This window comes from Vicugna pacos, chromosome 26, assembly GCF_048564905.1.
Source record: "Vicugna pacos chromosome 26, VicPac4, whole genome shotgun sequence".
NCBI classification, from domain to species: Eukaryota; Metazoa; Chordata; class Mammalia; order Artiodactyla; family Camelidae; genus Vicugna; species Vicugna pacos.
This window is the reverse complement of record NC_133012.1, coordinates 20066277-20091108: the sequence shown is the minus strand read 5'-3', so window position 1 is coordinate 20091108 and position 24832 is coordinate 20066277. Positions and strand designations below refer to the sequence as shown.

Below are 24832 nucleotides of genomic sequence, written 5' to 3'. Positions count from 1 at the left end.
AATATATTAAGGATAATGGGAGCCAGGTTTCTCACTACTGGAAAAGGAAGTTCAAATACAGAAAGAAGACTAGAATAACCCTGGGGGTTGGATTAGAATAGGATTGAATTCATGGCTTTCATATATTTCGATATATACAGAAATAAAAATAGATGTAAAACAGTATGTGTAAATGAGTAAGTAAGTAAATATAGAAACTGTACAGATATTCCCTAACCCTGTCCACTAAGAGGGTCGGGGGCAGCCATATGCTGATGGTGACAGGCACATGTAATGCCCAAATCTTAGTTTCTAAATACCATCCTCCATTGAAAGGAACCAGGGCTTCCCGGGAAAATGGCTGATCCCAGGGCTAGGGCAGGATCAGCCTGAGCCACTGTGGGAGCCAGAAAGTAAGGAAGTGCTCAAAGAACGCTGGGAACACATCAAGAGAACACAGCAGCCAGCTTGAAGGGGCGGCCACTGGCCAAATCTGAGACACTTTGAGCACTAAAATGATGAAAATGTGCTATAGACCATGGAACAAAATGGGATCTATGAAAAACTAAACAGGGAGAAGAGAAAGCTTTCCCACAAAGGGCAGTGCCAACTAATAACCACAGAAAGATGATGAGCAAGAAGACGGCCATTTGGTGGCGATGCAAGTAGTAAGTATTCAGTCAAGAAACGTCCTGGATGCTAAAACCAGCAGGTGAAAGATTGAGATGTGACACTCACGTAGTCTCCAAGTACCTCTCACAAAAAAAAATTTTTTATTACAAAGGGAAAAAGAGTAACTTGACAATTGAGAAGCCTGACAGATACCTCCTTACTCAAATGATCAAATTAACATCGCCAATAAAGGGATAAGTCGAAGTCATACACCCCTGAGAAGACACAGTAAGAACAGAGCATCACGTCTGAGATATTCTTGCAGAAAACGCACAACCTGAGTCTGATCGTGAGGAAACTGCCAACAAACTCAAACTGACGACGGACATTCTGTAAGATAACTGGCTTGTAATCATCAGAAGTGTCAAGTGTAACCAGGTTAAGGAAAGATGACAAAGGCATGACACCTGAGCCTGGATGGGATTCTTTTGCTTCAAAGGACATTATAAAGACAACTGGCAAGCCTGAGTGGGGTCTGTGGATTAGACGGTCCTCCTGTCAATTGCCTGATTCTGACGGTCAGGTTGGAGTGCCCTTATCTGCAGGACAGATGCACCCAAGGATTCAGGCATGATGGGACTTCGGGTTGGCAAGTTACTCTACAGAGGTTCAGAAAAAAAATTCTTTGCAAATATTTTTGCAACTTTCATGTAAGTCTGAAATTAGTTGCAAAGAAAAAGACGTGGCGAGTCAGACAATAACAAGTGATTTACAGTCCAGAGCGGGAAACGACAGCATTTCTGCAAATACAACAAACTCAAGCAAATTTCCCGTGCGGTGCTTGAATTAAACTGCTGGCGGTTTTTTTCCTTAATCCAGGCACTGCCACTGTATTAAGAACAGGCATCAGTCACTTTATCCGCCCATCCATAAGGGGCCAGATGATCAAGCAATAATGATCTGAATAAGGAACTTCGAAGCTTCATTTCCTGGGGAAGATGGTCCACAAGTCACTGAAAGTGTAGGTTGTGCAGAAAACTCCAAGTGAGACATGATCAAAAAGCCCGCCTGCCTATTTTAAAGGTTTTCAGAATTTAGCATCAAAGATTTACCTCCAGGCAAACTTTTGTACTAATACTGAATTGAAGTTATTTAGATTTTAAAACACAAGGTTGGTTTCCAAGTGACACTGCTTTACCTGGCAGGTGAGGTCAGCAGCGGTGGAGGGAAGTCAGAAGCAGGTCCCTGGGCTGCCAGGGACGGCAGGTTTTAGATGTCCCGCTTTCAGAGGCCCCATACCACATGGTTCTCTGTAGGGCATTTCAGGCCAGCTCCACATTGTCGCCAGAGCCCCCAGAGCTGGCATTCCCAGCATAGTTTCATTTTCTTACATGACAATAGCCCTGCACCCACAGCCTTTCAAGCACTTGGCTCAAAACAGGCCCACCATGAGTAAGGACTTTCTTTGCTTTTTGTTTCTTATTTACAACTTTGCCTCAACTTGGGGAATACGGAAGCCTGAATAACCTTCAGTTCTACTTGCTCAAACTTGGCTGATAATTTTCAGTAACTGGTTTGGCCTCCAAGTAACGAGCAGAGCACACAGTTACTGTGCCCCGAGAGGATGACTCTAACTGTCAGAAAAGAAAGTGAAACCAGTGGGTCAAGAACAACCTCTTCCTTCAGCAAAGCCCACACCAGGCAGCCACTCTGATGGCTCTCCCAACCTCCAGCCCCCGTCTATCATCCGCCCTGCAGCCAGGACACGCTCATCAAAGCAGAAATATGATCTGCATGAAGCCCGCTGCTGTCACAAGCACAGGCTCCCACGTCACCTCGCTCCGCCGTCCTCAATCCCTGACCCTCCAGCCAGCGGGTAAGGCCGAGGCCTCTGGACCTACCATCCCTCAGCCTCAAGGGCGTCCCCTTTCACGGGCTGACTCACATTCTTCAGGTCTTAACCTCAAAATCACACCCTCAGCAAGCTTTCTTAGTCTCCCCAGCCCGGGCGGGGCCCCATATCTGTCTGCCTCACTAGACAAGAATCTCCATGAGGCCCAAGACCAGTACTGTCTGTTCACCGCTCTGTTCCCAGGACCTCAGAGCGTGGCAAAGACTGACGCCGAGAAGATAAACGATAGACTTCCTGTGTACGCTGGGCAGCAAAAATGAGACGGGGAACAGAGACGGGGCTTGCAGCCTAGTTAAGGAAGGCTGGTACACAAGCACTTATGATGAGGAAAATGAAGATTTGTTCTAAAAAAAAATGGTGTCTATATAAATGCTATGGAGAATTCTGTCTAAGAAAGCAATGGGGGGTATGTTTTAAAAATCATTTCTTATAAACAGCACATTAAATGATTTTAGGGTTTCAAGATACAATCTGGAATCTTATTCGTTTCAAAGTTGTCTACACGGAAATTCGTGAGAAACTGACTGATGGCCTTCAGCATGGCGTTTCCCATCACCCAGAACGCAGTCAGTCAGGATGGTGACCATGTCATTTATTGTCCAAAATGGAACACTTTTGAGAGTGAATGGGGCCTTATTAATAATTATACCTTGCCTCTAAACAGATGTAAAGATGGACCGTTCCTAGAAAAAACCAGCATGTGGGGGCGCTCAGGTTGTAGGAGATAATTGCTCTTTTATTCAAAATCCTTGGACCAGATATGTTTTAGAATCGAGCAGTCTGGGGATTTGAGAGAGGTAACTCGGTGCATATACCATATAGAACATAACGCTTCCAGCAATCTCTAGAACAGAACCCCTTAATTCAATACAGGAACATTGCTGCAGTAAAACGTGAACATTCACACTGACTGGGATTAGTAAAAGCTAAGAATAGCTTCATGCCAATTCAGGGCAGACTATACTGACAAAAGAGTCATGATGAAAACTTTCAGAGCTTTTGGGATTGCAAAGAAGGGATTTGGGATCTGTAATTAATTTCAAGTTATTTCCATCTTTGGAATATATTATTATTCCCATGTTACACAAGAAAATCAGCATCTTCTTCCTTAAATTGTACTTACGTTATAAATTAATCTGGCACATTTTTAGTCCCGAAATAGAAAAGTTTAATGCAAACTGCTTTTGCATGTTACAAAATGAGGGAATACTTTTGCTGAATATTTTTACCAAATTTGACATCTGAAGTAGCCATCTAAAAATTATTATTGCCTTTACATTAGGTCTACCTAGCAACAGCTATATGTTTTACTTTCTCAATCTGACACATAAAATATTTACTTATAAAATAAGGAAAGCTTTAAATAAGACCCCAAATTTCTCAAAATCGCCTCCCTTTATGATGATGTTCATAATGACATCTTCCTTCTTCTACAACATTTTAAATAGTTGATTTCAAAAATTAAATTTATTACAAAGAAGACTTTTATGAGTGTCAAGTTAAATCACATTTGTTAATTTACGATCATTGATGCAGTGTGCACCATCCATTGAGATAGGTATGCGAACCACTCTCCTTATTTAATACGAGCCCTACTGCTCTGTGGAAACCCTCCTGTGAAACAAAAAGATGGAATGCCCATAGTGGCACAAATGCTAATTTACTCAGAGAATTGCCTGGAAAGTTCACCCCCAACACTTAGAATGAGTTTGAACGAAAGGGTATGAATGCAGTGTGGGAAGTGTAACAGACATTGAGCCCTTCCAGTTCTGCAGTACTTGGGTAGGGACTGGGTCTGGAGACCCTGGGGCACACGCTTCCTCCTGGCAGCGTGAGAAAAGAAAACGTACCAAGGCTAACGATGGTCAAGGCGAAGGAGCCCCAGAGACCTTCCTACCAAAAAGGCCGAGGCACTCATACCGGCGATCACATTTACATGCACTGAATTGAATTGCTTATAACTGTATTTGTAAAAACATCAAACTTGCCTCCCAGAACATCCCTCGGCGGGTAAAGATGGTGATGGGAATGACCACTCAGCGCCTGTGACATGCACCTCGTATTAGACTCTACTCTCTTTATGCATTATCACCTTTAGTTTTGTGATAACCCTACAAGATCAGGACTATTATTATTCCCCTTTTCAGAAGAAGCAGCTGTGGCTCAGCCCACACCCAAGCTGACTCCCCACCAGTGAGCTCCATCATGAGACCCCTACACCCAAAGCAAGCTTCAGCCTTGGAAGGACAGTGTTCCTCCACACATGCCCCATGGGTCCTTAAACGTACATGCTGCTTGAAAATAGGGGTGTTCCCCGAGCTTTTTGTGGACACCATGCTCGTTCTGACAGTTGCTTCCTCGCGTCAAGAACCTTTCAGGAACGTGAGCATCTAAGTCCCCTGGGCCTACAGATCCAGAATAAAACCCGGAGCCGGAGCCGGAGCCGGAGCCGGGCTGGCATTTTCTGACCCTTTCTGTTTCGTTCCGTCTCTGTTGTGAGGGAGGAGCGACTAAGAACACAAATCATCCACAAACGAGGATGGAACAAGAAGAGTGAGCTGTCTGGGGCTTTTCCTAAAAGAGGAAGCCTTTTGACTCTACGTGACCCCAGCGCGGCAGTGATGAAAACACTGCGTGCGCGCGCACGCGCGCGCGTGTGTGTGTGTGTGTGTGTGAGAGAGAGAGAGATCTGTCTCACCAGATTTGGCAGCAAAGAGGGGAATGGGTTTAAAACCTTAAGTCCCTGAGCAAAACTTTGCAAAACCTTCACATCTCTATCTGACATGCCCCTGGTAGGGGGATGTTGGCAATCACGGTGAGGCTCCCCAAACAGGCGTCCTTGACGGGCAGGCGTGGGTCCTGGCAACACCTCAGCGAGCAAGGATGAGGCAGGAAGGAGGGTCATGAGGGGAAAATGTTAACACTGTCTCCTGCCTGTCTTACCCTGCAACTGGCAGAACAGAGGGCAAGGAAGAGCTGAGGAAAGGGGCTGGATCTCGAAAGATCTTTCTTCCGGGACAGACAATCTGAATTGTCCACTTTCTTAAAGAATGTAAAGACCAACGGTTTTGCCTCAGGAAAGTCATTCTGCACCTATCTTATCTGACGCGTCAAGAATGAGGGTTAAAGACTCACAGAAGGAAGGAAGAGTCTCATCACACAGGCTGCCATGGAAATAACAGAGCAGAAAAGGCCACAGTGTGAACCCTGGAGCCTGGCTGGGGGCCTGGCTCCAAATCCGAGCTCTCTCACTTATTAGCTGTGTGACCTTGGGCAGGTTCTGAACCCTACCTGTTCCCACAGGGCTTTGCAACGATTAGATAAGAACCGTGTGAAACACCTAGAATAGTGCTTTACATCTGACATGTACCATGGCTTGGTGTACAAACAGGCACAAATTTTCCAGACAGTAGTTTGGCCACAGGTATCAAAACTTTTAAAGGGTATTCTTTGGCCCACTCATGGGTCAAATGTTTCCTAAGAAATTTAATCATGTGTGAAACATGTTTTCTAATTAATTAATTAATTAATCAATTAAAAACTAAGATCTAATTCTATTACTTACAGAAATGTAATATTCTTTTCTTTAAAAAAAAAAGATGAGAAAACCGTGTGAAGTTGCACAGATAAATTACTCTCCAGAAATACCTAAATTATGAAAACCTAAGAGCATTAAAAAAAATCCATCACCTTTTAAAAGAGTATTTTCTAGAATTCATAGAAGGCAGGAGAAACCTAAAAGAGTAGACTGGCTTTTATTTCATGTATTTCATATATCTGAAGCCATGCTGGGGCCACTGGGTGTGTTTGGCCCCAGACCCAAGTACCTAGACGGCATCAGATTCTGCAATTCAGCAAAGCAAGAATCATGGACAGATTTCAAAGCATATGGACTCAGGCTCATACTGCACGTTCAAACCTTCTTTCCATATGGAAAATGGGAAAAGAAGCAACCCTATTTTTCCCTTAATCAGCATGTCCTCTGAGCGCTGCCTTTGCAGCAAAGCAAAATCTGAAAGGCATGACTTCCCCTTTTGGGAGTTAAGTGAGGAGTTCATTTCAGACTGTCCCTCTTTCCATGAATAGATGGGTGTCCCGGGAGCCATTCAGCTCAGTCAGCAATACACAAGCCTGGAAAAGACATTTTGGTCCTCAAGTACATCGGGAAGGTAGAAAAAGGTAAATAAGATGGGGCACATCAGAAAACTGGACGACAAAGTGGATCATTAGGCTGTACACAGTAGCTTTGGGGGGAGGAGGAGCATGGCAGGAATCGGGCAGGACCTAAATCATCTGAGCTGTTTACACCCCCAAGTCACTGCACACCTGCCAGTGCCTTGCGATGCTCTGTGACCCACAATGGGTGTGTTTTGTCCCACCAGGAACACAGAAAAGGCAAGAGGACATGAGGAAAACGGAGACAGCAATGCTTTTAGTACTTAAGTTTGAAAAATCAAGTTAACGGGGAATCTTAGAAGGGACAGCATCCTGGAACCTTCTAAGAAAATCTATTTGCATAAAATGACAAAAATATTTGCTGCCCTCTGATTTCAAATCCATTACCGGCCAACGAACGGTGTTAAAAACCGATGCCTACACTGTATAGCACAGGGAAATATACACAAAATGTTATGATAAATCACAGAGAAAAAAATGTGACAATGAGTGTGTATATGCCCATGAATGACTGAAAAATTGTGCTAAACACTGGAATTTGACACAACATTGTAAAATGATTATAAATCAATAAAAAAATATATATATATATAGCACACACACACAAAAAAACCCGATGCCTTCCCAAAAGACAGCTGCCTGAAAATAATCTGCTTGGGAAAAGGCTGATGTCAGAGGGCAGTGTCCATCTTTTCCCCTGGGTGAGAGTGACCCCCCCCTCAGGACACATCCACAGGGTCCCTGACAGCTTCCTCCTTGCCGCCGCTTTTCCTTCGGGGATCTCCTCAGTTGTCCCCTCGGCCAGTAAGCTCTCGGTGGAGGTCACTACTTGTCGTTGTTGTAATAGAGCCACTCAGTTCAGCTCTTCACTTTCACATCGGGTTGAGATCCAACACACAAACTTGTAACCTTAGGCACCAACGATTCCATTCCTGCCATAATCCATCCTGACTGCCAATGAATTCCAGCTGGCAAAAAGAACCAAACTGCTACCCAGTCTGAGCCGCAGAAGACCCCTGAAGCAAGACACATTTCTCCTCTGCAAGCGAAGAAGTGTCTCCAAACATTTTTAAGAGAGATTTATTGCCGCTAAGCAAGTTCCAAGTGGTATCTGGAAACTGGATTTGCCGTCCACCATACTGTCACCATTCCCCCTCTCTGCCAACCCTCCCAGGACCACACTGTTTCCTTCCCTCTCCCTGTTGAAGCAGAAGGTGAGCTCAGGTGAGAGTTCAGTTCTGTATCGCACACACCTGATTTGGACCTTACCACTCACAACCTGTAACTTCTCCAAATCTGAGCTTCTTCATCTACAGACAGAGATCTTAATAGCAACTTGGCAGAGCTATTGTGAGGAAGAAACAGATGAAGGGCAGCTAATATTAGGAGGAAAAATATGGGATGATTGTTTCGGTCCCCGTTAAGACTTCCCCAAAGACAGTTCAAACAGTAGAACCACTGCCCCACCTCACAGCAGAGTGAACACAGCAGGATTCTCTCACAAGGAGCAAGACGGTACCCAGGGTCCATCTTCTGGAATATCAGCATCGTCTCCGCCCTGCAGTTCTGGCCAGATTCATCTTCCCAAATGTCTCATCACCTTGCTCAAAACTTGCAGTGGCTCCACGATGCCCACGGAACAAAATCTGGGCTCTTGGCCACCATAACTCCACCCTGTCCCACCCTTCTGACTTCTTCTCCCGCCGATTACTCCCACTTTCCAAATTCAAACAAAGCTCACAGCTTCCTGTACTTGAAAACAGGCACAGCTCTGTGTAAAGTCCTTGTGAGCAGTAATCAGATCTTGTTCATCTTTAAACCTCCCAAAACATCATGGACAACACCTTACACACAATGACATTTACTAACTATTTGTTGTTAAAGTGGATGAATCCCTCCTGGAGAACCCCCTGGGAGCAGGGGGTGGAGAGGAAAAGGCAGATGATGTGAACTACATGTTGTAATGGATAAAAATTAACATGAACAAGTCATAAACAAGCAGGGGGTGGGGGGATGACTGCAAAAAAGCATGCGAAACCCCAAAAGAATAATTTTACTATTTTCATGACGTTTTCCAGGTGAATCAAGTTAAGGACGTTAACAACTTTTGAGTTACATTTATTGAACACTTCATTCAAAAAAATCTTACAGAGCCAAGTCCTGTGAAAAGTTCTGCGGGGGATAAAGAGGATGAGGACGTGATCTCTGTCCTTAAACAGGTTACGGTGTAATGATGGAGGAGGCAGGAAGATGAACATCCAAGCCTAAAACTAGGCATCGTGTCACGAGGGTGACACTAGAGAAACAACTCAAAGATGGCAGAGCTTTCCACCACGCGCCCTCGTTCCAGCACATCCCACGACGACTGAACACGGGCGCTCCACGCAGCTGGCTCTTGGTTCATTCTCTGCGTCAGACTCACCCCCATCATTGCATTAACCTCACAGTAAATAGGATTTTATACAGAGGAGTTTTGGGGAAGGCATTTTAGGGGAGTTTTACTATCTTATGTAAAAGCCCAGGAGAGAGAACATTTTCAAAGAAGAGTGGGCATCTGACGTGGGCCTGGAAAGGTAGGGGATTCTCAGGCAGAAAGGAAGGAAAACCACTCCAAACAGGAGGAAAGACAACAGCAAAGGCAAGAGGGAGGAGCAGGGATGGCATGTTTGAACCTTTAGGAACACGGAGAAGCTGTGCCCAAGGAAAAATGGGCGGAGATGGCAGAGAAACAGCTGGAAGGCTCAGCGAAGCCTGGCCAGTTAACAGAGAGACGTTTGTCATTGCACCTAACAAGGGTCTCTGTTGACAGAGGAGGGGAAACACCCTGATACACCCCAGGGCACAGGCACACGTGGCCGAGTGCTCCCCACCTGCTGTCTGGTCCCTGTTCCTCGCTGGGAAACACAGCACATGAGCCCCATTGGGGCTGAGGTCCTGCAGAGGGTCTGTGTGCAGACAGGAAGCACGCATGGAGAACCAGGTCAATCATTACAGTTTGATTTATCCAACATTGATTGAGGGCCGGGTACATGCAAGTCATTTCACTGAGCCCTCACATAACAGCACTCCCAAAATGTGTAACAAGGTCAAAAATGCAGTCACTGATAATAAATGTAGAGCATGATATACTGAAATATAACACAGAGATACCCAGGATCTGTGAATAAGACCTTCAAAGTTTATCCCTACAATGAAGAGAAGAGCCCAGGAAATATCAAGCTGTCATGGCCTCTGTGCCTGATGGTGGAGCCATTTTCACCCTGGTGGTGCGGTGGGGATGCAGGTGGGAAGAAGCCCCAGCTGGTGCAGCCAGTACCTTCCCTCCCCCCAGCCCTACCATGGTCTTCCATGGTGTCACTGGGAGAACATGGCCAAGTGCACCCCATGTCCTACCCCGACAGCCAGGCCCACTGCTGAGATGACAGGGAGAGCCAGTCACTCTTTGAGACATTGGGACGCCTTGTCCCAAACACGTCCACTGTGCTCAGGCGTTGTTGGGGGGCACCTTGCCATCTAACCTGAGTTTCTCATCCCTACTGAAGACAATCATCTTTATCTCCTCCCCACTTAACCTGTTCATAATAACTTCACTCTTTATAAACCAAATAAAAGCAAACAAGAGTACAAAAAATAGCTTTGTACCTGTGCATCACTTTCTCTTAGAAACATACGACAGCATCTCAAAAAACAGGCCTGGTTACTATCAAAAGCACAATCTCGTCCTTCCTGCAATGCCCATGTGTCTATGAATGAAATGCACGTGTCATTCTCAAACCTCCTGTTATCTGCCCCATCCAACGGCTAACGGTCATTACCATCATCTTCTAAAATGTAAGCAGGAAAAATGTTCCTGCCAAAAGCTTGCTCTGTGGTCAGAATAAAGCCTTTCCTTGCTAGTAAACACAGGAACGCATACACTGAAGGAAGTATTCAGGGCCACCAGGAACTCTGTCCCTGACACACCCCGGACCTGTCTGCTCCCATCAGACCAGAGAACTCTCCATCCACCAAGAGTGTAGGGCATTTTCAACCTTTCTTGGTTTTGCTCTTGCTGCTCATTTGACCAGAGATGCTCTGCTCACCCACTGGCCACCCGGCGACCCCGCCCTCTTCCTCCCGCCAGCTGGTGGGAAGGTGGGAAGTCGTGGTGAAGCACCACCCCATCTCTCTGGTCAAAGATGGAGTTTCTTCCTTTTCCCTCCCGTAGCCTTTTGCTGCTGTGCTTTATTAAGCACATATTTCATCCTTTTTATTTGTTTCCCTGCTTGTCTCCCAAACTAAATGAAAAGCTCAGGGAGAACATGAAATTGTCAACGTCACATCTCCGCGGCTCGGGTGTCACCCCAGCAGTCCAGAAACGTCTGTGGAAGGAATTCATTTTTCTCAGAGTTGTAGTTAAAATATCTGTTTGCACAGAGGGGTCTTCAACTTAGCTGCATCATCAAACTTCCGTACATAGTACTTGGGGCTGATTTTAAGGACTTTTTAGAAGCCTTGGCCACAAGTCTGGAAATATACATTTTTGCAACTCCTTTTTACCTACCTGTCTTATGTCAAAACACGGACATTATCTATCTTCCTCCGAATTATTTACAACTAACTCAGTTATAATTCATATGTTATTTTGTCAGGCTATATTATTCAATAAAGACAAACTTCTCAAAAGGATTGAGTGAAGTGAAAAAACTTGAGCAGAACATAAAAGTAAACCAACAACAAATTGGCTACTGTAAAGCTGATATTTCACTGGGTTTCTTCATCTACTATGGCTCTTATAAGGACAAATAAGTGGTTTCTCATTCTGTCGATAATTCACAATAAATACACAAATGCTTATATTCATCTTTTCCTCACAGACCTGTTATTACAGCAATATTTTTTTTCATCCACTCAAGTAGTAGTATTGAGCCATTACTGAATATATTATGTTTCAATCCTCATGCTCCCAAAAGTTATTTTCAGGCCGCTTTTACTCACTTTTATCCTGAAACACCACTCAAGTGGTACACCCTAGGGCCTTTTTTATGAGCCCCAAGTATTGAAGGAACTATGAGCAGTGCTACAAGTAATTCACTACCCTATTCAAGCACTGCTATGTTTTCCCTTGCACCAGAAATTTTGGGATTCGAAATAGAAAATAAAATTAATTCTTTACTCCTGAGTTTAACAAAACATACTAAGTACTTAATCCGGCCACAAGACCCTGGGCAGGTCACTTGATTTCTCCAGCTGTAAAAATGAAGGTGCAGGCTATACTCTCTAAGGAAACTTGCAATTCTAGTATTCTGTGAGAAGGTTAAGTGTTTTTATTTCCCCATTTCCCCTTCCAATCTGATTTACTTCAGTCAGCGCAATTTAATTCCTCAGCACATGCTTCATCAGCTCTACAACATTTCGAACTTTGAAAAATGGTTGTGCCACGAGCTACACCTACTGCGATGAGAGAAATCTCTGAGTTTTCAGATCGTACTAGTATGTCACTCTGGAACCCACAAAAAGAATGACTCAATTCTACGGCTCAACAACAACAACAACAAACAACCAATTTACAAAATGGGCAAAGGACCGGAATAAATACGTCTCCAAAGAAGAGAAGCAAATGGCGAAGAAACACACGAAAAGATGCCATTAGGAAAATGCAAATCAAAACCACAATAAGAGACCATCTCACACCAATTAGGGCAGCAACTATCAGAAAGGAAAGAAGAGAAATTTTGGTCAGGGTATAGAGAGTGGAACCCTTGTGCATTACAGGTGGGAATGTAAAATGGTGCAGCCGCTGTAGAAAGCAGTTTAACCCAGAAGGTTCTACTAGAATTACCGTATGATCCTCTGTATTGAAAGAATTGAAAGCAGGGACTCAAACGGATACTTTTACAGCAGTGTTCATAGCAGCGTTATTCACAATAGCCAAATGGTAATGACAACCCAAGTGCCCATCAACAGATGAATGGATAAATAAAATGTGGGACTATTACTCAGTCTTAAAAAGGAAGGACATTATGACACATGGTACAAACACAGGTGAACCTGGAAAACATTCTGCTAAATGAAATAAACCAGACACAAAAGGACACATAGTGTCTGATGCCACTTATATGAAGTACCTAGAACAGTCAGATTCATAGAGACAGAAGGTAGAGTGGTGGTTGCCCAGGCTGAAGGAGGATGGGTTACTGTTTCATGGGTACAGAGTTTCTGCTTGAGACAATGAAAAAAAGAGTTCTGGAGAGGGATGGGGTGATGATTGCACAACACTGTAAAGGTACTTATTGCCACTGGATTGTATACTTAAAGATGATTATAATGGCAAGTTTTATGTAATGTAACTTTTACCACAATACAAAAGAAAAAGAATGACAAGACATGCATTTATGAGTTCCCTACTTGCTGTCATTCCTTCCTTGAGTCCTGCCGTGGCCAAGGGTCATTCTTTATTTCCAGGTAACTTGGAGTATTTACTGACACCACACACACACACACACACACACACACACACACACACACACACAGAGAGAGAAAAGGGCAGATTTTCAAAATTAAGTAAGAGCCGGTTTCCCCTTTGTGGCGATGTTATCTCAAGCCACATGGGGACAAAGCCTCTCCTGGATGGCCTGTGAAGAGCTAGGTTCTCCCAGTACAAACCTCTGGGGGAGGACTCAGGGCCATTGCGTTTATCAGCAGCACTACCAGCTCCAGAGTCTGCCGTCGGGGGAAGGGAAGCAGAAGGTGGAGATAACTATGGAGACTTAGCCACTTGAGGACAAAAGACACCAGGCAACCTCCGAATTCTCCGTGCCAGACTGAGAGCAGAGGGGGGAATGGTGGAGAAATAGCCATGACAACAAAACAGTTTGTTGTTTTATGCGTATTATATGATTTACTAAGAATCTGTCCTTTACAAAATAAACTGTATATAATTGGCCAAAAAGTGTGCCACGTGAGCTCTGTCGCTTCCCCTCCAGTCTGAGCCCGCCCTGGGTGGCCCAGGGCTGGGCGGAGAAGACCTCTAACAGGGATGCACACACCTAAGATCACTTCCGGACTGAGGTTCTGGTTGCCCAAACCCAGGCTCCCAACTGCAGGGGATGCAGATCATTTACCCACCCAACTTAAATCCAAGCTTTCTACCTTTTTACACGCACGCCGTCAGCGAGTAGTTAGCGCTGCGTACACACCTGTTAAGTAAATGACTGACTGGATGGATGATCCAAACTGTCCACTGTTTCAGTTTAGGGCCCATATCTACCCCATCTCCCAAACTGTGGCCCAGATGGCAACCTAACTTTGAAGAAAAGCAAAACAAAACGAACAAAAACAAACAAACAAACAAAGTCTTAATGCATTCAGAGGACCTGGAAGACAAATAAATATATCCTCCCCTATATTTTAAACTCACCCTGACTTCCCAAATCAGTAGAACCACACCCAAAAGGGGAAATAGCAGTTCATCCACATTCCCTCCTGGGGGCCTCTCGACTTTCCTTCTCTAACAGGGAGAAGAAAGGGAAGCACCATGATCTGTGACAGTCCGGGGGGGCACCTAGGACATCCCACATGCCCAGGGCGTCCTCTTGGGGCACCAGCCTCATGCCCGGCTTCTCTGTCCCCACTCATCCCTGAGGGCCTTAACCTTCCAGGGCAGCTCAAAAGTGCACATGAGTTAAGTCTTCCCAGATGAACAGAAATCTCAACATCCCCCTAAAGAGTCAATAAAGATTTACCTTCAGGATTACGATTTTAAGGTGAGATTATACTTTCCTGTTCTTCTGTCAGTTGCAAATCCCCAAACTTACTAGAATTCACTTAAAACTAATCTACAGTGTTTTCATTGGAAGAAAGCAATCAGGAAAGCTCTGACCCACTGAGCAGCTGGGAATTTCTTTGCTGAAGGTTTGGTTTAGTCTTTATTTTTCTAGCTGCTGGCCCTGCTAACATGATTCAGTGAAGGTCGTATTTAATCTCACAGAGAAAAGCTACCTAAGCAGTTCTTAGGTAGGCTTCAGTAAAAATAAATTGCCTGGGCTCTCTGGATAAGTCTATTGCTTCCACCCAACAATTACACTCAAGGAGAACAAATGAAGACAACTGTGAGATGCTATACTTGATTTCAAAAGAATTTCCCTGCATATAGGCTATGGGCTGAGTGCTTGTTAATAACAAAGTTGTCATTAATAACTAACCCACTAAGAAAGTAGCAGCTCCCAAATGTATGCCACCAGTTTATCAGCACATGTAGCTTATTCACACATACAGGAAGGCATTCACTATCTGCAATGGAATATAAATGTCAAAGGAATGGATTGATAAGATTTTTGTAAAGGCCTCGCTACAAAGGAGAAAAACCAAACAATTTTTTCACCTTCCGGATGTTGAACCTCTAATACAAAGTGACAAATCCTAATGCTAAGTGACAAATCCCAATGTTCATGTGCTCAGTACATATACCATTAGCTTTCTAACACAAAGGCAATCTGGGCCATCCGTCCTGAGCTGAAATTCAGCCTTCGGAGCTAACCTTTGCTTTAGGGCTGAAAATCAAATCAACAAATACTTATCTAGTGCTGACCGCGCATCCCGTACTGGTGGGGAGTGCAGGGAAGTATGACCCAATGCCAGCTCTCAGCTGACTCAACCATGGAGGTGTTGTAACTGGGAAAATCCAGAGAACCAACAATTTTCACAAGAGTTCAAGAGGGTGGAAGAGCTTCGAGAGGTTTGTGACTAATCACCCAAGGAGTGGCATATCCGGTGTGTTGTTTCTGAAGAGATTCAGGGCAGTTTATCATTTCAGGCTGATGAGACCAGGTAAGGTTTGGTGGAGGGGGAGAGGCACAGGGAAATGCGGTGATAACCAAACCGACCTCTCTCATTCTGCTTTCCTCTGGCCCTTTTAGGTTTAGTCCCTGGGTTACAACATTTCCCTGTATTTCTCTTCACACTTTGCTTCATTTCCTAATCCCGCACCACCTAATACGGCAGACACCAGCCACACGGGCCAACTGCACACCTGAAACACCACCAGATGAATTAAGATGTACTGGAGGAAAAAAAAAAAAAAAAGATGTACTAGAGGTATAAAAGACGCATTGCATTTTGAAGATTCAGTATGAAAAAAAGAACGTAAATGATCTCACTAATACTTCTATATTCACTACATGTTGAGAAGTTAATATTTTGGACTCACTAGGCTAAATAAAATAAAATTAACTTCACTTACTTCTTTTTACTTTTCTGAAGTGACTGCTGGAAAATTAAAAATTATACGTGTGGCTCACACGATATCTGTATTGGGCAGTGTCGTCCTAATCAATGCCGGTTTTTCTTTTGGCCATGCTTTAGCATTCTGCCTCTGAACTCCTGACAGTTATGCCAACCCTAGTTTCATAACAAATCCAAAAACATCTCCCGTGTCTATAAAGGGATTAAAACTAGTCTAAAAATTTTTTTCAGACACAAATTAGGGATCTGGAGGCCTCTTCAGTTATGAAAAGGCAGAAGTCACACTTGATTGAGACATTAAGTCACTCTCCAACGGGGACTTGTAAAGACTGATGTGTGGGGAAAGTAAAACTTGCCCGGATTCCTCAGTGCTCCTGTGAAACAGCTTGGCCACTCGAGACGGAGGAATGCACCCGACAGAAAGTCAGTGAACATATGAGATACAAAGATAGGGAATGTTTGCAGTCCCTTCCCCCAGAAACATTTTACTCTTCACCTACCACGAGAACTGCATCTGTAGCCGTTATACTAAATTAATGGCTCTGATCCAGAAGGATAATCAAACTTCTCTCATCTCCTCAAAAGGCCCAGATGGTTACAGGGTGGACTCGGCTCCTGGGTTAAGTTCGCAAGGTGCCAGGAAGACCTCTCTCTCTAAGCATGAACATTTCAAAAGGGAAGAAGCCCAGAACGTAGGGACACCTGTGGTGGGAAAAGCCTTACGTTCCAAACTGTTGGGATGAGAATCCTGGATCCTTTCCATCCCGACTCAAAGGAGCAAAGGTGTGTGTCCTTCCTCCCCTCTCCCCCCTTTGGCTCTGACATCGTCTAGGGAATGTGACCCACACTCACGTTCCATCAGTTTTCATAGCCTCACCTGAGGGTCTACGTAAGGGGAACCAACACTGCAACGTCTCTCTGGCTGTTGATCTGGTTGTAAAGATCACAAAGAACTTTCTCCTCCGATTCCAGTGTCTGGTGCTTCTGCAGTATTCACGTACATGAAGGACGCATCTGCCAAGTGGGGTAGCAGCCCACACTCCCCACAGTTCCTGACGAAACAGTATATCTCAGCGTCACCAAGGGACCATCAATCTCAGTGTCCTCATGTAGTAAGAGCTGAATCAAGACAGTGGCGTCTCTTAGCACTGGCGGGGAAAGCCCTGGCTCCGCGCATCAAGGCGGAAAGGGCCCGAGAATGGCCAAGTTCACACACAACATCCTCGTCAGCTACATCCAGTTTACTCATCCTCATCTTACGTTTACCAGAGGTGAGGTCAGAGGGAACACTTTAGAGTCATCTTGAGAATATTGTTCTGCTTATGAAAGTAATTATGCTGTTGTATTAAATTTGGAAAATACAAGCGTTTCAAGGGGGGAAAAAAGCCAAATATCTATAATCTCATCAACCAAATGTTTCCTTCCAGTTTTTTTTAAAATGATGTGGATACAAACACACACACACGTTTTAAAAAATAAAATTAGGCTCACAATTGAATATTCTCTTTTTCTTCACTCAACATACACCACAGACATCTCCCCACCATTAAATGCAAAAACATGAATGTCATCCGCTATCTAAAACTCAGTGTCTGGATGGGCTGTAATTCACGTCAGTGTGCTCCTATTGTGGGTATTTAGGTTGTTTCCAAGTTTTCACGATAACAAAAGCTAACAGTAAACATCCTTGTACATAAATCTTTGCCCGATTTCTGGCTACTGCATGTGTGTAGGTTCCTAGGAGTGGAGTTACTGGAATAGAGAGGTCAACATTTTTAAGAGTCTAAGTGGACACCACCAAACTGAATTCCAGAGTGTTTATTTCAAAGTGCCATCCCCTGACTACAATATGACAAGCTTAGCTTCAAAGTCAGTGACCTGCAGCACCAGTCATGGCACCCACGGTTCAGCCTCAACTTGTGCCTTCTGTTCCTTAGGGGAGCACAGTATTGGCCGATTCTATTTTCCTGATTCCGATTTACCTCGTACAACCTGGCAAAAATAAACCAGCAGCAAGGAAGACCAGCATGAGGGAGGGAGGCGAGCCTAACAGAGCTACTCCGGGATTGTGGACCCATTTCATCAACATGGACCTTCCTCGAGGGGCCCCGGTTGCCTCCCGTTGAGATGGAGTCTGAGGCCTGAGGCGGGGGCACCCGTCCCTCCGTCCTCCCCGGCTCCAGCACTACGACTGCCAGGGTGGCTTCAACCCCACCCTGGTGACCAGCCTCACGACCTCCTGCTGGCTTGTGTGCAGCTGGCTGATGCTCAGTCGTTTTCCCATCAGACTCCATCTCACCCCCAGGTAAAAAGGCCGAACTCCAAAGCTGGAAATGGAGGGTCCTCCATTACTCATCCTGTAGTTACTAGCAATTAACTACCCACCTTGTTCTCCCTACCTCCAGAAGGCCTTCAGTGACATTTGTGGCAGAAAGAAAATCTGCCCGCCTGCGTGCCTCTTCTCCGGCTCCTGCTCCAAATTTGAGGAGGCACTGTTTCACTCTCTATCTTATTCTCTTTTTCTTCACCTCTTCCCCCAACTCTCACCTTCCAACGCCGTCCCCACTCTGGTCTACCACCCCGCTCACCCACTAACAACACCCTTTCCAGGCACCAGGAAGCTCTTGTCCACCACTGTAATTTTTCTCATCATCTTCAATAATTCTAGGGTAAGGAGAACAAAAAAGTTCTCTTCAAGTAACATGTTAAATACGACTTGAAACAAAGCAATGTGAATGCTGTTCCTTCTCATGCAAAATGTCAACCTCATGAGGTAGGAAATTCAAGAGGATCTAAGCTTATGGGGCCAGGACAGTGTATTCTGTCTATAAAGTATTTCTTTGGCCCCTACAAACACCTGACATCCATAAGCTCAATAAGAACAAACTAAATTGGAAGCTCATCTTTCCTCTGATCACATTAGGTGTTGAAGTATCAAACGCTTCCACACAGATAGTAACAGATTGCGAAGGATGCCTGAAAAGAAATTATTTATGAAAATAACAGAGCAAGTAGTTAACTCCAAAAAATATTTAATGAGAACTGGACAGGCTGATATCACACACACAAAAACCCTAAATTAAGATAGTTTGTTGAACTAAACTGGTCTTGCCCTTGAGATAAAAGTGCTTAGAATCCGTTCACCAGAAATAAGGGTACATACAGCCTTCTGTTTCTCATAAACATGGGACTACCAGGCATGCGCACAGGGCAAGGGACAGACAAGACATCTTTTGCTTGACTGTTGTTCTTTCTTGCTTATCGAAGCTGAATACTAAATTGATAAAGGGGAACATAAGCCAAAACAGAAAAAACAAAAAACAAACCCATGACTCTTTATGGCCTTCCTAGATAGAGACATACTCATAAAACAAAGTCTTTCTTGCCTCTTCAGAATGGAAAATTCAAAGTATCACAACCGTAACACCGATCCCATTTTTGCAGAGCCCACAGAGAGGGACCAGATTCCCTAGTCAAAGCACTGCCTAAAAGGTGGATAACAAGTTTCATCTGCCTGCTTTCCCGCACAGCCTGGCCTCTGAGCCAACAAGAAAATGGAAAGATACAGCCCTGGGGGGACATCCTTGACTAAGTGGTTCTGCACCTTTGCTCTGACCCACATACCTGAGGGTCCACTGGTGAACATCGGAGGTGTTCTTACGATGGGAGTGGGAGAAGCAAGGAGACAAAGGGGCTGCAGACAGTCTGAAATCTGATTTTTCTGTGTCGTTTCTAAAAGACCCCTCCCCTCGATGATTCGGATACACACATAAGTCCCATCCCTCAGAGATGATAAAACTACGCAGCCTTACTTCACAGATGTGAAAACTAAGGTCCAAAAAGGGGAAGTGATTGGAGAGTCAATAAAACAGCTGAAAGTCAACTCCAGGCCTCTGGACTCGAGTTCACGCACCTTCCACCACCCAGAGTCTGTACACAGCTAGTTTTCAACAAATACGTGATAAATAAATAAATCAAGTCCCGATGTTTGCATTCATTTAACAAAATAGTTGTCTGGGTTACTGCAATAGTTCCTATGCTAGGGTCTTTGGATCTCTAGCAGAACTCAGAGTTACTGATGGGAGTGGGAAGGTGGTAGCTGGTTGCAGAACCTCAGAAAGACCAAGAGGACTATCAGTTTATCTAAGAAAACGGCTGCCCAGGCTGTCTACAACGTCGAGTTTCTCTACTTTGGGCTGGAATCAGAGCGACTAAATTTGACGATGCTAGTTCTCTTAAGTCAATCAGGAGTTCTAACTGCAAGTCTTACGTGTTTCTGAATAGTAAACATGGGCATATGAAGTCTTCCTAACTGAACCCAATCTGTTTCAGAGACAGTTTGTCAAGAGATGGAGCTGGTGAGGGGAAATCATTTTTAAAGGATCGTTGAAGGGAAAACGCTGGCAACTATGAGTTCTCTGGACAGGTCACAGCTCAACCTTGGGGGCCTGTGGGTTTGCTTTCCTGCCTGTGCATCTCCCTTGGTATGTTACATAAAACTTCGGCTTCAGGTTTAAATCTAGACTCTACAGATAAGCTATCATTCTTCGGTGAAAAAAATCAAGATTTAATCAAATCGCACTCCCGTTCCCACCAGCCACCCCCGCTGTGAGGGGCTACTGCTTCACCCTGCCTTGGGCAGACACTGGAACCAAAGTTTGATCAGACTCCGGCCAAAAGTAGGGCACAAATGGGGCAAACAGGGACAGAAAGCCCTAACTTCCTAGCCCTGTGTGGGAAGGAACATGGTACCTCATACAGACCAAAAGAAGAACTGATTTTATTATTAACAGTAACTGACATTCCACAGCAACTTGTTATTTTTATATAATTCTTTATATATTTTATATAATTCTTTATATATTTTATATAATTCTTTATATATTTTATATTATGTATTATGAATCTATACTACACATTCCTTTATTTTCACATATATTGTCACATATCCTTTTCACATATATAGTGCTGGGTACATAGTACACATTCAGTAAATGCAAGTTAACTGAGTCCCTTTAATGATGTTATAGGAAAAACTAAAATCAGTTAAGGGTATACTTGTAATAGCAGACAATGAATTGAAGATTCTGCAGCAATGATGAAGAAAATTCAGACTAAAGCACGGTGAGCTTGGGAAGGTTTTTCCCTGCTGAAAAGAGGGAAAATACATTGGTCCAATAATTTTTATTTCCGTATCATTTAGTCTCCATGGACACCATCCAACTTCTCTTCTGACAAAGACTCACTGACAATATCATATTTCACTGTTAAATGCTTTACATTAAATAGTTATTCCCTGTTTAATTCCTTACCAGTATCTATATACTCAGAACAAGTAAAATCCCTTCTTGCTGAAAATTCTATATGAGAAAGTCAGTGTTTAATCCACAGTCATGATTCCCTGGCTTTTCAAGTTAAGAGTAATCTGACAGAATTCTCAAAGTGAATGCCTTACACACTTGTAGACTGCTGTAATTTATGCAACATTCTTTCATAACAGTATCTCATTTGTTCTCCAAAGCAACCCTATTAGATATACAGTTAAGTATTATTAGCACCTTCCATAGACCTCACCCTAAAAGATAATTGCTGTTTTTATTTTTCAGTCGGGTATTGTCAGCTCACCAACTAGAATACAATTTCCCTAGGGGGTAAGGAAATTGTCTTCCTGTCCCCAGCTGACCCACAGGGCCTAGCACTGTGTCTGGGACATGGTGAATGTTCTAAGAATAGTTATTAAATGAATAATGTCCCTTATCTGCCTTAAGCCTTTTTTGGTCTGAAGCACATAACCAAACCATGTCCCAGATACCCCATTTAGAATTCAGTGGTTTGTTCTCTATCAAAAGGAAATTGTGTGAAAATGCTCTAAAAACAATGAAGCTTATATGCTATAATTCCAAGAATAAAAGTACAGTGTCTTTGGAAACATGAGAAAATCGATATGCATCGAATGTTAAACATCCAAAGTTTCAAATTTTCCACTACTAAGTTTAAAAATCTCTAAGTAGTTTGGTATACTGAATATTTGCCTAATAAAGTACTTGGGAAAGCAGAGGAAAGTTGGGTTATGGCTTACTGAGCCGTCAGGACTTTTGTTTGCCATAACTGGCTTCCAATTTAACTACAAACACTTTTCATTATGGTAACATTTTCACAGGTAAGGAAGTCTGAAATATGCAAAATTATCTCTAACTTTTGAAGGTCAAAAGAAAAAACCCAACTCATTGAGAATGAAATATGTAAATGTTTAATATTAAGAAGCAGTTATAAAGCATAACAGACAAGAACTCTTGGATCTAAGAGACCAAAATCTAACTTCTTACACAACAGGCTAAGTTATAAATTATAATCATTCACTAATTACAGTGAAATTCTGGACTTCGCCCCATCAATCAATAGATGTTCCAAGGTTACCCCTTAAAAATGCCAGGTTAAGTTGTAAATATCCCATCTGCTGAAGTTTCCTTAGAAAATACACGGTTTTTGTTAGGTTTGATGGGGAATCATTAAAGGAATGATGGGGGCTGGAGGGAGGACTAGAAAATCCTGAATATTTGTGCATGAAGTTAAACAGGGGTCGCCCTGCAGGTTGTGGTAAGAAGCGTGCATCAGCCTAAGGTCAAGATCATCCACCTTGCTGTCCTTCAGTATGGCACCAGACCCCTGTCTGCACCTGCCCTTAAGCACCAAAAAAGCGCAGGCTGCTAAGTTGCAACGTTCCAGTGCAGTCGGTCTGAAAACTAATAAATGAATGCAGGCTTGATGGCAACCTTGGTGATTCCTGAAAATCCACAACAGGAAATGTAACTATCCTCCACCCTCCCTCACCATTCATCAAAAGCACACCCAGTCACAGCAACAGGGAGGCCAGCGGCAGAAGGCAAATGCCAGTACTTTCCCTCAAGTATTAAGATTGCATTTTCTTAACCAAGGACAGAGAGCACGACCCACTGCCCACACTGAAGACAGGAGGGTGAAGAGCAAGGGAGAGGGTAAAATGCCCCCAAGTTCCAAACACTATGCTATGGCGGTAAAAACGACTGAAAGCCACGCCGCTAGTTTGTGGCAACCTCGACTGCCAGTCCCAGGGGTCACATTTACAGCCGATGACCAGGGGTCCTGCCCGCACCGACTGGCTCGGGCGCCTCGCCTGGTGCCCGGAAGACTGTTTCTGCGCCCGGCTCTTGCTGCCAGCCTCCTTCCCTCTTCTGCCGCTCTAAAGGGGCAAGGGGGCGAGGGCGGCCAACGCGGCCATACCCGGGCCCAAACAGACATGCCGGTGCGCCCTGGGAGGGGGATGAGTTACATCCTGAAAGCCCTTCGAACTTGGAAGGGCTGCCCGATCCCCTCTCGGGGCCGGCTCCCAGGCCGTAGCGCCGACAGCGGGCGGGCGCCACGATCGGCCACGGCGGGCATCGCTCGGTGGGCGAGCCCGGCCCGGGAGGCGGAAAGGAAGTGGCGGCCGCGGCTTTGCACCAACCACGTTCGGCCAGCGGGCGAATGCCACTCGGCGCCCCAAGCGGGGTCGGAGGGCGCGGGGCGGGCACTCGCGTCCCCACCCCGGCGCCGCCGCCCGCGCCCCCGGACCCCTAGGGGACGCCGACCCCGGGGCCTGCCAGCAGGGCGCCGCTAGGTCCCCGGAGGCTCCCCGCCCCCACCTCGCCCGCTCCGTAGCCAAGGCGGGTCAGGCCCAGCGCGCGAGGCCGGCCCGGGGGCGCCCGCGGGGACCCGGAGGCGCCCGGCGCTAGGCCGCGGCCGGGGCCGCTGACCCCTGGGCGCGGCGCCCTCCCGGGACGCGCCGCCCGAACCCCCCGCGCGCCGGGACAAGTGCAGTGACAAAGCCCCAGGGCCAGGCCCGGCGCTGGCCGGCGGGAAGGAGGACGCGGCGTCCCTCCCAGGCGGTGGCGGCGACGGCCCAGCCCCCAGGAAGCCGGGCGCGCCGGCCAGGCCCCGCGCCCAGCCCCGCTCCGAGCCCGCCCGCCGGCCCTGGCCGCTGGCACCCGACGCCCACGACCCTTCCCCGAGCCTGGCGGGCGGGCGAGCCCCGGGACCGCCGCCGGGCGCTCCATCAAGTTTCCTTGGCCGCGGCGGGAGGCACCTCTCCCGGCCCCGGGTGCGGGGCGCAGGCTGCGGGCGGACGGCGCGTTTCTGCCTATTTACGCCAGAGGCTGCCTGGAGAGAGGCACCGCCGCTGGGCACCGAGAAGGACCCGCTCTCCTCCTTCGGATCTGGTGGCGACGGCTTCTGTAAACACTCACACGCACACACATGCACACGGTAATTTTGTTTTAAAAGGAGGCCCGACTCCAGCGGACCTGCACCCCCACACACAACACCTGGGGCGCAGAATCACACAGAGCAGGTCTGTGTCCATGGAGCCACCTCTCCGCATCTGCAAATCCAAAAGTGAAATTAAACCTCCACCAACCTCCTCCTCCTCCTCCTCCTCCCTCTCTACCTCCTCCTCCTCCTCCTTGCAGCCTCAGCAGCCCAAGTAGCAGGAGCAGCAGCAGCAGAACCTGCTTCCCCTAAAATCAGATGATCCATAATAGCGCCGACTGTTCCTCCAAAAATCAATATTAATATTCATGAACCTCAGCATTTTCCGTCTGCAAAACATCGTGTCAAACCATCAGGACGCGCACACACATATCCCTTCCAGTCCTCATAAACATGCCCTCGAGAAAAACATACACGCACAGTCACAACTATTATTTGAAAAATGTTACCTCTCAGTGTGCTTTTTCACGCTATCAATACAATTCCGCAAGGCTTAAGTGTTGCTAGGGTGTGTGAAATGGAAATGAAAGCCCGTCAGTTGAATAATCGCAGGAGCAAAACTAAAAGTTACTCCCCGGCTTGCCTGAGAACAGTCCAGATCGAAAGCAAAACAAGGAGAGGAAACTGCGAAGCGCTGAGGCTGGAAAT

At 45.5% G+C, this 24832-nt stretch overlaps 1 protein-coding gene across 4 annotated transcripts in view; it reads right to left on the bottom strand.

The window, feature by feature from the left end:
- IRF2 (interferon regulatory factor 2) overlaps positions 1-24832 on the bottom strand; it is a 77702-nt gene extending 52870 nt beyond the window's left edge. Inside the window, exons 1-2 of one of the 4 annotated variants that reach the window (XM_072950474.1) lie at positions 24634-24830; positions 16779-16953 (exon numbers count right to left, since the gene is read on the bottom strand). The gene's annotated coding sequence lies outside the window, so the exon portion shown is untranslated. Of the gene's footprint in view, positions 1-16778; positions 16954-24362; positions 24415-24633 lie in introns of those variants that run through there. The other 3 variants (XM_072950476.1, XM_072950473.1, XM_072950475.1) reach the window with 3 other exon arrangements.